The sequence below is a fragment of the Apteryx rowi genome, unplaced genomic scaffold (genome assembly GCF_003343035.1).
Source record: "Apteryx rowi isolate R43461 unplaced genomic scaffold, aptRow1 scaffold_15, whole genome shotgun sequence".
NCBI lineage: Eukaryota > Metazoa > Chordata > Aves > Apterygiformes > Apterygidae > Apteryx > Apteryx rowi.
In genome coordinates, this window is record NW_020447752.1 from 3,466,691 (window position 1) to 3,479,240 (window position 12,550).

A 12,550-nucleotide genomic window follows, 5' to 3' on the forward strand; every position below is an offset into this window, starting at 1 on the left:
ACATCACAGCCTCAGGTTACACACTTCTTTGTACTTGGGTTTTAAAAGGAATTTTTCTGTGTTTCAGGAAAATGAAAATGGCACATGGAAGCATTTCAAATTCTTGTAAAACATTACTCTCACTGCTGGAAGCAGCCAAAGATGTACCAATTATCTCCACTGTTTGCTCCTCTTTCACTCTTCCCCAAACGAACCACCAAACTCCTAAGGAGGTGGGCAACTGTGGTCAACATCCCTTGATGCAAGAGCACTGCTCTTCTGCACTGCTTGAGTCTTCACCTACCAATTTTCCACAGCAGAGAAGTAGTTTAATTCCTTCTATGCAATTTCTGGCAGCCAAACGGCAGAGGAACTGCCACTGTGGCCCCAGAAAAGAGACCAACTTCTTATCGCCCAAGGGACAGGCAGCATCACAACAGATCAACAGACTCTTCCTAGCATGCTACAAACTGACGTTTTATTGTGTCTCATTCAGTACTAAACTCCCTAAAACAGATCGAAAACAAGCAAAAGGGTGAGGGTTTACCAGATCAGAGCCATAGGAGGGCCTCCTACGCATATAGCAATACGACAATATAAACGCCTACATCTGCAGCACATCCACAGTAAGACCTTGCAAAAGCTCCTGCAATTTTGGATGGGCAGAAAATGAGCATCAGCCTCCCACTGAGAAGATGTATACTGGATTAATTGATTAAATGCTGTTTCTCCAACCAAAAAATGTTCAAATATTTTAATCTGATACATCTAATAGAGTTAATTACCTGACACGGAATTCAGATATTGTGGCTAGAGAAGAGGAAATAGAATGTTCTAAATAAAATATAATTATACATGGGTTGGAAACCACAACTTTCCTTACATATAAAAGATGCTTCATTCACTAGGATATATCTAAAAGAAGTGGGAATTTGTCTAAATTCTAAATTAAGCAGCGGAGCCTACTCACATTGTCCTTTAAATGAAATTAAACATGCAGTCAGAGTTTTGGCAAACAAATTAATGTTACAACTGGACATAATACATAGCACAGTATTTTTCTGAAGTATTCTCTGTGTTGATCTACACATGAACAGATTCTTTTTGTTTTGTGGGAAGAAACCTTTTCCCTATTCCAAAATCACATTTAGAAAATCATACTAACTGAGGTTTGCTTAGGGCTTTTAACTTTTAAAATATATGCTATTTGAATCTGCTCCATCTGCCCCAACATTTAGCTGGAAAAATACATAAAGTTTAGTAAAAATTGGCTGTATGATTAAAGCCATATAAGTAGCTGCATGCATGTATGTGTCTTCAGGTGCATGCTAGGTGAAGTTTTCATTTTCAGGTTAGGCTAAGCACAAAAACCAAACTGGACTATTACTGATCCAGAGAATGCCTGTGCGCCAAAACTGAGCAGCTATTATTATATTCAGAGTGCTGATTAAGAAAAGAAAAGGTTCTAATGATTCTGTTTCTTCAACTATTCCGGAACGTAAAGCTGACCAAAGACAAACCCAATTAATTTAACAATAGCACTAATTATTCTTTTTGAAATGCAAAATGCCTGCGTACACAATAGTCTTCAAAATTAAATGCCTTAATTCCTGCTAACTGTGAGGTGGCATGAAATAATTCCTTTGACCCTGCTGCTGTTTCTAAATTTATTACAAGACCAGTTATTATTAAAGGAAGTTTAAAGAAGGGAAGAATAAACAGATTGAATATAAATACACCACCAAATAAAAAGGTACTGAAAAAGTGCATGTATTTTTTCAAATAAAGGATTACCTTCCAAAGTTAGGCTTGAAAAGTTGGCCCCTAGCTTTGAATCATGTCTTGCTGTCAGTCCATTACAGGGGAGAAATATAGAGCAGGATCCATGACGGAAAAAAAAGTGCTTGTTACTAAATTATTCCAAGCAAAATTTGGGGAATCTTCTGTTGGTTTGACTCTAGGGAACCAAACTAAGAGTCGAGGCAAGCCAGGCCGTGAGCGAGATTCCCACAGAGAACGTGACAAGGAAAACGCCACACTGGCTGCTGAGACACATTAACAGCTATCAAAAGCATCTGCATTTTTGGTACTGGCAGCAAACAAGCTCTGCACCTATATTATGAATGTCCTTTCTCTCTCTCATTTCCAGTTTGCTACATTTCATAAAACTGAATTCAACAATGTCATTTTTTTAATTCATGTTGCACAAGGCTGTGAGCCAAACTTTTATTTATTTGCCTGAATTCAGATTGCCTTTACTTAAACTCTCTTTCTGTATAACAGCACTAACCATTTTTGTTAGGTAATGTTTACCCTTCATTTCAGACTCTTCCCATCTGCTCAGTTGTTTATTGACAGAGAGCACTGATTTCAGGGCAGAGAGCAATACTACATGGAATATATTTTTGCATTTTGCATGTATTTTTCTCCTTCCTTGAGGTTTTCCAAAAATGATGTATTTGTTCTACTATGATCAAAAGGAAGCAAGATGGCAGGGCCTTTCTTGACTGAGAAATAATGCTGTAAAAACAGTTTAATAATATCCTGTTGCTGTGGCTATAACTCTGGCAAAACTCCATCACAAAGTGAAAAGATTCAGTCTCACAATCCGTGTTCAAGCAGATTCAGGATCAGACCCAAATAAAACAAGAAAACAAAGTGTTTCATACTTTGTACTTAACTTCCTACTGTGCTTGTTCAATAAATGATGACTCCAAAGTCAGCATGGCAGCAGCAGTATCAATAATAGGAGGACTTGTCTGCACAAACCTCTCAGACATTTTCCTCTCTTCTTCTCAATTCTTCTCTTCTTTCCTTTCTACCCTGCTAAACATACAGACACCTTTGGCTATATTTATAGAATATACAGCCTCAAATCCACATAGGCAAAACATAAAAGAAACCAACATTGTCAGCTATCAGCTACAGAGGACTTGATTGGCTTTGCTAATCACGAGCAACAAGAACAGCCAGGCAGTTCTGTTCATTTTTAACCTGTTTCTCCCATGGAAATAATCATATGGAGACATCCTGTCTGTCCGTCTGTCTGTCAGTCCCATCCTGAGACACTTTTGGTCAGTGTCAGACTCAGAAGAGAGGCTGCCCCTTGTGCGGCTGGTGGTCAGGGCATGCGGGAAGGAGCAGGCAATGCTCGGAGCAGGGTGTCAGGGGATGTGTCATGCTGGCAGCACTGCAGAAGGGCACGGGCAGGAAGAAATGTAGGACACAAATCCTGAACAAACCAATTTTTTTTTTTTTTTAGTTCTGCTGCTTCTAGAAGGACTAGTTTGGTTTTCAGAGGGAGAATACACCACCATGCTTTCACCATTCTGACCTCCAAACATTATGTGTGTGTCATTCTACAGGATATGATTATTTGAGACAGAACAAGACAAATTAATGATTTTTCAGTCCCAGAACCCACACCAGCCTGCATTTTTGCTAATAACATGCAAAACATGCTGATTTGGATGTCACCAGTATAGTATTTCTATATTCACTGGGGAACAAAAAGATATAAAGTTCAGTCTTTCCTGCAGTCCCTTTCACCTTCAAGCAGTGTTTTTTCCCCCCAGCAATGCTTCAGCAGCTACACTTCTCTGTTCCCCAAATGACTGAAAAATACCATCGAACCAAATTTACTAGTTATCAATAAAAACTATTTTGCTATTCCACCTTTGGGAATACTTTTCATGCAGTTCTCTTTCTCACTCATCCCTTCCTAATGCAAGTGTTCGGGAAAGCTTATTTTACAGGCTTCTTTGCCAGCCAGACATCTTAATCACGTGAAACACCTCAATTTCTGCTAGATGTTCTTTTATTCAGTTTTTATGATCCACTAAAAGAATTTGAATATTACCCTGTAAAACAGGAATTCCATCTAGCCAGGATGGATATTATTCTTTTTGGAATATGCTTTGTGGTAGAGATTTGACAAAAGCACAGACAATATACCTCAGATCTATTTCAGTAACCCATTAGAAATAGTACATGAAATTTTCTCTTAATCTCATATCCAAACCATTTTGCAAAGTCTTTGTTCAAAATGTCTCTGCCACTGTCCTATCATTCAACACGGCATGTTGACATCTGTACAACATTGTAACCAGACGACTTTTGATCTCTGCATTCAATCTAAGATTGAAAATATTTTATACTCCCACCCCTTTCAGTATGCTTAGTCTCCATGGAGACTAGAGGACTATCACTTTCTTTTTTTTTTTAATTAACACCATGGCCATATGCCACTTGAGTGCAAATGCAGTGAAATTTTCAGGGGTTTTCCACTCCATTTCAGTAAGATTATAGGTCAGTGAACCTTGAACAGGGAAAGCTTAAATACAGTATCTCCTGACAGACCATAAAAGAGAAGTTAACGTGTCGAAGGAAGACATTCTGCGAAACACAATAGTTGCATGCAGGACTGTTAGACTTGCTAGAGAATGATGTCCACTATTTCTTTATATTTGTTCTTTATATACCTTCTAGCCAAGGTTTTCAAAAGCTTTATATACATTAAGTACGTAATGCTTAATTTGCACCCTATTCTTACAAGCTAGACAATATCACTGTCCCCACGTTTATATGTGAAAACCAAGCCATGAATGTATCGATACATCACTTGTCTGGGGTCACGCTATGTGTGGTGCTGCTACCCAAGAGCCAGGTGCTGCTGCTGAGCGGGCCAGTCCCCCACCGCCTGGGGCTCCCAACCTCTCCCAGCCTTCTGCAGCTCTTCCCTCATTCTGGCACTCACATCTGACCTCACTAAGCCATTTTGGGGAACTAACACAACATTTCGATAGAGTTATTTTCTGCCAGTTTAGATCCCCTGCCAGCTTCTCATAAGGTCAGATGAGCGCTGGCCTGGAGGACGAGGCGGGGAGGAAGGCAGTCCCCCTTTCAGTGGGCACAGCCGGCAGCTCAGCCTAACAGCACTGGGAAGCCCCATCCTCAACGCGGAGCTGCGCACGCAGCCCCGTGCCCGAGTCCCAGGCCCTTTCCTCTAACCTCAGCCAGCACATCTTGTTCTACAGCCCACCGCACAACTCCTATACATCTGATTAACCATCGTCTTTCCTAAACAGTCTCTTGGTTTCCTCATAGATTACTATTTAGCTACCTACGCTTCATACATACTCTCACCCTAGAATGACCCAGTGCTACTCTTTGGAAAGAGATCATCAGTCAGTTATGTTAGAAGATCTAAGTGTCACAGCGTAAGACATCTATGCCTTGAAGAGCTCACAATTGTAATAAATAAGGCAGGCAAAGAATCGGAAGATTATCACGCCCCCTTTACAAATCTGGAACTGAGGCATGTAGAGTTTAAGTTAGTTAAGAAATTAAGCTGTGGACAGTGTGACACCTGCATCACGCACAAGCATGTTAAGTTACCTGTATCATAAATATAATGATACTTATATTTGGTAATTGAACATATACAATGAAAATAACTCAGTTCAACCAATACCCCTTTTTACCATTGGAAATAATTATGTTCAGAAAACTTTCTGACAGTAATATATACAAGGACTTCATTTTTCTTTAAAACAGCCAGCCTCCTCTGGCTGATGCAATGGATGCAGCAGATGACACTGACTGCTGTCCCAAAATGCCTCACAATATTGACAAGTCTCTGGAGACCAAGCTTCTGCCATACTTGGCTTAGGTTGTGGGCCACCAGGCTGTTGTTATCATCTTGCACTTGTGTTTTCCCTGTCTTCACTTAAAAAAATGATAAAACAAAACATGAAAAAGCAGAAATTAACTGTCTTGGCTCAATACATTTTGTGAAATGAATCAAAAAAAGTTTGGAGTTAAAATCAGGGAAAGACCCAGACACCAAGACATGTTCCTCTTCCACGTCCTTCTTAACATATTAATTGGGGTTGTACTCTCAAGTGCTTACAGAAACGCACAGAGGAAAAGCTATTGACTATGTGATTTTGAAGAGGGATGAGGTGATAGTGCTTTGCTTTGTATACTGTACGTGAACCAACTGAGGATCTATACAGGAGAAGCAACGGGCCTGATCAATCTTTATTCCTAGACAATCAAGCAAAGCTGCATCTTCAAGTCCCTTTACAGACAGCTCATAAAATGATGATATTGATCACAATGCCTAAATTTGTAGTTTTGACAATAAAAGCAATTTGTTTAGGGAGGGGAATAGCTGTATGAGGTGAATGCATGTGGTTTATTAACTTTCAAAAATAATTCTTCTGAGCAATAATGTGAAAGGTGAGACAGAACTTTTTAACCTTGAAGATTTGACTTTATTTTTCCTAAAGAGAGATTAAGACATTTTCCTCCAAGAATATTTATAGTGTGGACCTTGGAGGCCAAGGGAAAAGCAAGGCATGCCTCCATGCCCCAGAAGGACGTCTGAATGCTCTTCACAATGGACACTGCGAGGGTACGAACTCAGGTGGAACTGGGCGATTCAGACAATATTAACTTCTGACAGACTCCTTCTGCCTTACCTTGTCCTTTCCCTTGCTGTAAGGCAGAATCAAATATTACTGTTCTACCTATCAGACATTTGATAACCCTGTGCTTCTCAAGCTCAAGACACATCTCCTGCCTTCATGCTCCAGGTCAGCTGCGCTTTGCACCCTCCTGAGAAATTGAGGGAGAAGCAAACGAATTTCCTGGCTGGAGGTGTAAAAACTAACATGCTGACCCTGGAGGAGCAGGCGCTGGTAATTAACACTGCTCATCTTAGCTCCGCACAACTCTTCTGCCCTGAATCCCTTCATCTGCAATTTGAAAACATTCTCTAATCTGCTCTTAAAGGCTGCCAGTGCCTCCACAGCTCCTCTCCCCCAGTGCTGCTACCAGATAGTCCCTTGCATTCTGGAAGTCCTCATGCTGATCAGATGATCCCTTCTTCTTTACAGCTGTGTATTTCTCACTGGTTTCTAATCATAAAGCATCTGTAGGTTGGCTCTGCCAGCTGCCAGCCCAAGGTAATAAATGCCACTGCCAATCCAACAAGCATTTTTTAGCTAGCCTGTACTAGCTCTGGCCAGGCTGCAACACCTTCAACCACTCAAGAGGAAAAAACATTCTCCATTGGGGGACCTGATCTTTTAGCTGACAACAGCTCAGCTCAGCCTCCTTGTCTGTTGTCTATGAATTAGGCCTCCAGAGTGATCCCAGTGCCTGGGCTGTGGCCTATTTCAGCTAAGGTCAGCTGCTGTCCTTCCAGGGACATGTTTTGACCAGGCTTATATTTTTCCTCTGTTGGATTATATGGATCCATGCTTTATGAGCTCTCGGCTTTGAGAGTGCTGCGGAGAGACATGTATTTATAAATAAGTCTCATTTGCGAAAAATGAGGAGAGGATGAAAAGGGCAGCTGTGCTGAATATGTTATTCAGGTCAGGATGCAGCTGCAGCTTCTCATTCAGCAGCCAGGTAGCTCAATCCTTCTTGTAATTGGGGGCATTAGCCTAGAGCAGCCATGTTCTCATATAGCGGAGCATATAGCCTAGCTCCAGGAGAGAGCACAGGCCTCCTGGTAAAATCTGTCCTGGCACTGAAGAGGAGAGCCAAGAGCCCTGGATATGCCTCCTGATTCCACTCCAGCAAATGGGAATTTTACATGTGGCTTCCAGAGACCTTCTCCCACTCCCACATCCTGAACAGGCTATCTCACTGCCTTACATCAAGGCCTCTTCTCATCTGCCCCCAAAGACTCGAGATGGCTCAGTAAAGGGGCTACAGCTTCTGTGCCCGTACGGAGCAGAGCGGCGATCTCTGGACTCGCTACACGACAGAGTGCGGCAGCCCCGGCGCATGCCATGCTGAGCTCCCGCGGGCTGGGTCACTTGCTGGCCGCTCTCCTGCCCTCTCCTTGCCTCCAGCCTCCACAGCAGCGCCTGGGGATGTCACACGTGGCCCTCCAGCTCACACAGTTCACCCGGCTGGGGAAGGGACCCTGCAGATAGAGAGCCTAGAAGATCTGCGGGCACTTGAATTAAAACACAAATGTAATTATTATTAATCTAGGTCATAGGCTGCAACCACACAAATGCAAACACTGCACGTGGTTTCCACACCACCACCACCCTGTCGAGTGTCACGTGCTGAAGCCAGGTCTGCACTACAGAGGAACGATTTTCTGGAAGTTACATAAGCGTGAAAAAGAAGAAGCTCCATGAGGACAGAGCAAGGAAAAGGCAGTTGCCTACAGAGCTCTGCCTTGTGGCTGATTGACTCTGGTGTCCGAGAAAGCACAAGCTCTTGTTGAAGACTTTTCCGTAATTGGCTATTGATAAGAATTCAGCTGCTTGGAGACTCTCTGAAGTCTCTTTCCTCTATTGTCTGCCTATTTTCATGAAACATATAAGAATATAATTACCTTTGACTCAGCTATGCTGCTGTCAAATTTGAAACACGCATGCACAGGCAGCATGATAGCATAAGGCTCATTTCCTTAGGAAACCTCACTAAGATCCCCCTTTTTTCTCTAAGAAAAAGAATGAAATTTGGCAAAAATTGACCTAGCTACCGTTACTTGCTTTATTTACTTCATTAAAAATGACAAATTTATTATTTAGTTTGCACAGGTAAAGTACTGGTAGATGTGTTTATGAAATAAATAAGCATAAATTCTTTACTTTTGAAAAAAAAAGTTAGATATACCTATTATTAGCAAGGTAACTGCATAGTACACTAAAGTACTTGAATATATATTTTTTGCCTGTTGACATCTCTCTAAAATAGGAAGAATATTATAATGTTAAAAATAGAAAGCACGAATATTGTTGATGTGTAAACAAAAAATACAGTAATATCCATAGGGTTTAGAAACAGTATATAAATTAAGACCTAATGTAGGTACAGAACAATCTCATATTTTATGGGAAAAAAGCTTGAAAAATTAACTTGACATCTTCATGCATATTTGTTGAGAAGTAGTTAGCACAACACAAATTTAAGGTGATGTTGAAATTGTAATTGCCTAATAACACATAAATATATATAACTTAATTTGTATTATGTTAGTCATAGAAATTATTCTTAAGGCTTGAAGTGCAGCTACACTTATTTCAGTTAAATTTTGTTCTAAACATTGTGCTCTCCATTTCACGAGAAAACACTCCAAAAATTCTTTCAAAATTTTCCCCCCAGGCCTTTTTTGGGGGGAAAAAAACAGTAAAAGGTAAGTGCACTCCTTTGGAACACCACCACCTTTTTTCCCTGAAAATTCTGTTTTTTTCCAAATCCTCACATCTCTAGTCTCAGCTTTTGCTGAAGCCGATGGGAATGCAAGCTGCTGATGGTCAGTGCCTCCACACTGGCTTAATCTCTCAGAGCAACCCTTTGCAATGACGCTTGCTTCTGTTACAACACAAAAGCTACACGCAGATTCTTGCACGCCTATGAGAACATTAAATCCTTCCCAGCTACTGCCCACAGAAAGTCAAAAGCATTAAATTACTGTCTTAATACTTTTGTCTAGGCCTACACTACATGAAAGACCTCCCTCTGCACTGCTGTTCTCCACTAACACCTTCCTCTAAAGTAACAGCACCTTTTAACAGAGCACATGGTCCGTTAGCTTTAATGTCTCAGTTTGGTGACAATTAAGGAAGAGAGATATTCAGCAGAATAAATTAAAACTTGACATAGTAGACTGTTTGAAATGTCCTTTAATCTTCTGGATGATTTTAAGTTCAGCCAGTTATTTCATTTGGAGATCAGACCAAGGCAACCCCTTCCTCCCCCTCCTCTTTTCCTCTTGTAAAAGAACTGCGACGGCCTGGAGAAATATTTTCTATCTTGGCTCCAGCCGCTGCCCCGAAGGTGTAAAGCTACAGATGAGTTCAATACTGCTTGTTTCAGTGCTAATTTCAGAGGGCACGCAGAGCTTCTTGTTCCCCTGGCTTAACAGACAAATTGACTTTCTAATTTTAGAACAGAAGAGTTCTGCACGCTCACAGAGCAGAAATGCTACTTTTCTGTTAGGTCTGAGTACAGACATTTGTTTGCAAAAACCATAGCATCCGAGCGACTTAGAACTTGCCATGAAAAATGGTACTTAGGAACGCTGCCCCGCAGCCAGATGTTCAAACAACAATCTTTAGGATTGCTTGTTCCTTGGGAGACGACTGTTCAGAACAGCTCTGGCTAACCGTCCCTGCAGCACTCCATGTGGAGCCTGGGAATTGCCCTCATTTTCGAGGAAGAGAGCAGGCAGGGCTGAACAGCCTATCTGCTTCCAGCGAAGATTAACGCCGTGCAGGAGGTTCACGCACCCTGYGGTACCGCACCTGACACCAGCAGCATCCCATTGTCTCCTGGGCTATTCGGAAAGCAGCGTTTCCTTCCTTGCCACTAACCCGCTTCCCGATTTCCCTCCTTGGCAGCGTTCTGGCAACGCTTTCTGAGCCCCCGTACATGTGGCCGGGTAAGTCCCACCTGCGACTCAACTCGGCAGAAAAGGTAAGTATAGAAAGAAGGACCCAAACAAGGTTCAAATTCACACGGTTGCTGCTCTGCTCCTAGACAGGGGAGCGAGCTCCCATCCCTCTGCCTCCGCTCACAGGAATCCCTCTCTCAGTTCCCTGGTTTCAAGCAAGTCTCCAAAAGCGTGGGAAGGGCCTGGTGCCGCAGCACCGGCACTGGAGGCATAGGAAGCCTGACCGAGCAGCCGGGCGCTCATGCCCCTCGGTCAAGCAGGTTAATCCTTGCTGCCAGAATCGTTAGTAAGAAATAGAGACTTCCCTACCTGTCAATACACAAAAACAAATGCATTTTTAAAAACTACATTGAGATAACGTTAGGGTTGCAAAACAGCAATGTAATTTAGCCCTTCACGTGTTTGCATTGTAGAGATCTTCATACACATACTGCCGAGTCTCCATCTAAACACTTGCTTCTCTTTCCTTACTCTGCTCCTAGCATAACTCTTCCTTCTCCATTTTCAAAAGTTCAGTTTCTTGTATATTTTTGTTATGAAAAAATAAATTCTTACTCCTTCAAGTGAAAGGAAGACCACAGCATCATCTTTCACCGCTGCTGGCCAGCAGACCTACATCCACAGGATTGCGCGTGCCTGTTTCTGTTGCTCAGAACCAATACAAATAATTCCTCTACCTAACAGCTGGCTTTGCCTGTCTGATAATTGCACATTCTTTTATAGCTTAATTCTTCCATAATTTCTATGTTTCCTAAAGAAGCACCTGAATTATCATTAGCAGTTCATTAGGACTGCTCTCGATTTGTTTACAAGCTGTGATTACAATTATAGAGTAAAACCTTTATTTGTGGTTTCTCCAAGAAGCAGAAGAAACATTTCTTTTCCAACACAAGATTAATCCTTTAAATCCCTGAATAGGAGATATTTTACTAGAGAGTTACATAAGCATAATGAGAGAGCCAGAAACAGAATCCAAAAGTAAAGAGTAAAATACCGCTTTTACAAAACAATTACTGATTCCCACCATCTCAAAGGCTTGATCTGAAGGCTGCATTTCTGAAAGCATGTGTTTATCCCCATGCACTAGAGACAGCTAAAATCTTGATCATTTGCTGCTTAGGGCCACTGCAAACAAGACTTATTTTCATGTCATTTATGAGAACAAAATCTTGATTTTGAATAAATAGTAATTTTTCATCAAGATATTGTAATTCTCTTTGAGACTCTCGGGGTCTAAGTCAGGGGTTTACACCATTAAAATATATAAAACAGATGTAGAACACACCCACAACCTCTGTCTTTCAGAGAAAACATGTTCTTGGGTATTATATGTGCATAAAATCAAACCTGATTCAATCTATAAAAATCAAAAAAGAATTGCATATAGACTGTACGTATGCACATAGTGTGTATGTGTGTCTCTAACAAAATATAGGTAATAGTGGTAGTATGGGAACATATTACTTGTGGTTTTTGATAGCTACAAAATAATTAAGACCATTCAAAATGCTTTGTTGTGGAGTTGTCTACTTGGTAGCTGACAGCCCTGCAAAAAATTAAACTATTCAGATATAAATCTCCACATCAGAGGTCTGCCTGAATTTAAATTTTGGGGGAAATTCTAATTAAAATTGTAACCATAGAGCTGTTTGCACTACAGTTTAGGAGAACTGCATTATTTGTTCATATTAAAAGGTTTTTAGAATGGGAGATAAACATTTAAAAAATAGAAGAACATCATACTGGCTCTATGCTTTCAACAGAGGACTTAAAATCTGGCAAGTATCCTTTGGATATTTGGGTATCCTTCAGATATCCTTTGGATTTTGCATCCAAAATGCAAATCTGCATTTTGTTTTCCCTATGAAAATCTGAAAATCCACCCAAATATTTCCAAACTATAAGACTTAGGATGGGGGGGAAGTAATTTTGAAAAACACATCATATAGAGCCTTGTTAGAGTTTGTCTGCCAATACTCCTCTGCCCAGAATCCTACGGAAAAAATAGCATGTGTTCATGTAAGTAAAACTGTTTTTTAATGAATATGCATGAAAGATTAATTCTAAGATGTCCTAATTTCTGAAACTTTTGAAAGCTTCTCTGCTATAGATGTTGGCAGATGTTTTATATATGCATCT

The 12,550-nt window shown here is 40.9% G+C and overlaps 1 protein-coding gene across 1 annotated transcript in view; it reads right to left on the bottom strand.

Moving 5' to 3' along the window:
- The window catches only part of TMEM132D (transmembrane protein 132D), a 272,972-nt gene that overhangs the window by 135,921 nt on the left and 124,501 nt on the right, over positions 1–12,550 (bottom strand). The gene's annotated exons all lie outside the window — the stretch shown is intronic.